At 45.8% G+C, this 2,500-nt stretch overlaps 1 non-coding gene across 1 annotated transcript in view; it reads right to left on the bottom strand.

Annotated features, from left to right (window-relative positions):
• Positions 1-1,081, bottom strand: part of LOC123719702 — a 1,907-nt gene extending 826 nt beyond the window's left edge. Inside the window, exon 1 of the ribosomal RNA XR_006755768.1 lies at positions 1-1,081. This exon is cut by the window's left edge and continues 826 nt beyond it. This is a non-coding gene — a ribosomal RNA (small subunit ribosomal RNA).
• Between the last annotated feature and the right edge of the window lie 1,419 nt (positions 1,082-2,500).

The following is a 2,500-nucleotide window of genomic DNA, read 5'->3' as shown; positions in this document are numbered from 1 at the left end:
CGGTATCTAATCGCCTTCGAACCTCTAACTTTCGTTCTTGATTGATGAAAACACCTTTGGCAAATGCTTTCGCTGATGTTCGTCTTGCGACGATCCAAGAATTTCACCTCTAACGTCGCAATACGAATGCCCCCAGTTATCCCTATTAATCATTACCTCGGAGTTCTGAAAACCAACAAAATAGAACCGAGATCATATTCTATTATTCCATGCACGAAATATTCAAGCGGCATTTTGAGCCCGCTTTGAGCACTCTAATTGTTCAAAGTAAAATTGTCGGCCCACCTCGACACTCACCGAAGAGCACCGCGATAGGATTTTGATATTGACCCGGCGTTTTACCGCCGGCTCACCGACGATATGCTCCGCAGACGTGTCAGTATCACCGCGGATGCGGTGCACCGACAGCGCGGCGCACAAATGCAACTACGAGCTTTTTAACCGCAACAATTTTAGTATACGCTATTGGAGCTGGAATTACCGCGGCTGCTGGCACCAGACTTGCCCTCCAATTGTTCCTCGTTAAAATATTTAAAGTGTACTCATTCCGATTACGAGGCCTCGTAAGAGTCCCGTATCGTTATTTTTTCGTCACTACCTCCCCGTGCCGGGAGTGGGTAATTTGCGCGCCTGCTGCCTTCCTTGGATGTGGTAGCCGTTTCTCAGGCTCCCTCTCCGGAATCGAACCCTGATTCCCCGTTACCCGTGACAACCATGGTAGTCGCAGAAACTACCATCGAAAGTTGATAAGGCAGACATTTGAAAGATGCGTCGCCGGTACTGGACCGTGCGATCGGCAAAAGTTATCCAGATTCATCAAAATTAACGACTTCGGACGCATGGCCCCTCCGCCGATTGGTTTTGATCTAATAAAAGCACTCATCCCATCACTGGTCAGAGTTCTGATTGCATGTATTAGCTCTAGAATTACCACAGTTATCCAAGTAACTGAGTAAGATCTAAGGAACCAAAACTGATATATTGAGCCATTCGCGGTATCGCCTTAATACGGCTTGCACTGAGACATGCATGGCTTAATCTTTGAGACAAGCATATAACTACTGGCAGGATCAACCAGGGAGCTGCTTACGCAAACGACACGCCTACACCGCGGTCACGCGGCTTCGGCGAGCCGCTGGCTCGGCGGCGTCGAGGGGCGCGCGCTTGCGCGCGCGCCTTCTCGACACGCGTGAACGTAACGCGTCGAATTTGCACGCGACGCGACGTTCGCGCTTCATATCGATAGACTAACTTTGACCGGTCTACGAGCGGCCGTCCCGTCACGATCTCGCAACGAGGTGATGTACAACGATGCTCGACCACTGTGAGGGACATAAAACTGCAACGAACACGACCCCGCGGGCGGGAATCGATGTTGTGACAATTTGAAAATTGAACATTCATCTAAACGCAACTTCTCAATTTTTATTCAATACGTTATTGTAAACATATTAAAACTCGGCTGCAATTACATGCGCACACACACGCATGATTCGCACTAGATACGATCAACGCCCGGAGCTTGAGGGATAAATTCCAACACGACGCTGCGCACACCGTTTCGACGATGGGCGCGTGTGCGTCCTCTTTTATACATTCTTTACATATACGGTCGCCGTGGCGACCGCGCACGTGTCGAACACGCTAGGCGCCCTGCGTTGAGGTGTGCCTAGAAGCGTATTCTTTTAACATCACAGATAACACCGGGGGAGACGGTCCCAAATCTTGGTCGATTGGTAACATCACCATACGGTCTGCGAACGCGGTGCTATAATATAATTTTATATTATATTATATAAAATATGAGGAGGAGTAGTATGTATATTCTTTGTTATTTTGTGTTGACACAAGAGAGATATATAAAATGTACTATACACCACACACACAGAGAGAGAGAGAGCTGGGAAAGATCTCGGCGGTCTCGCATTCGAAATACGAATTTGATATAATTTCCTCCGAAAATCCATACCCATATCTATATCATCCATGCGCGAATATATGTATATAATATTCTCACACTTCGCACAAACACAAAAACAAGAACACATTCTATTCTCTCTCGTCCGTCGTTCGTGTCTATTTGAGACGAACGACGCGCGGCAACGAGAACGAGTCGACGCTGTGCGCACGACTGTTTCGCTCCACATCTATACCGAGAGCAATAGTCCGCGTCGGCATTGGAGCGGACGTCGAATGTTTCTCGTAGAGCGAGCGAGAGAGAGACGATTTTTCATTTTATTATGTATGTGTATTGGCGTGCAGTAGTAGCACGTAGTAGTACTAGTAGTAGTAGTAAAAAAATATTATTATTTATTTTATTGACTGATATGATTTTGTTTGTTTTCTTTTTTTTGAATAGACATTTGTATTGATAGATATGTTTCTCGTTGAAGCTCGCAGCACACGCTCAGAGAAATGGCAATGTGGGTTTATTTGAAGAAAAGAAAAAACAAAAAAAACAATTATATTTATTAATAATATGTATGTATGTATGTATGTA

Source organism: Pieris brassicae, unplaced genomic scaffold (assembly GCF_905147105.1).
Source record: "Pieris brassicae unplaced genomic scaffold, ilPieBrab1.1, whole genome shotgun sequence".
NCBI lineage: Eukaryota > Metazoa > Arthropoda > Insecta > Lepidoptera > Pieridae > Pieris > Pieris brassicae.
Note: the sequence above shows the minus strand (reverse complement) of the source record. Positions and strands in the feature narration are given on the sequence as shown.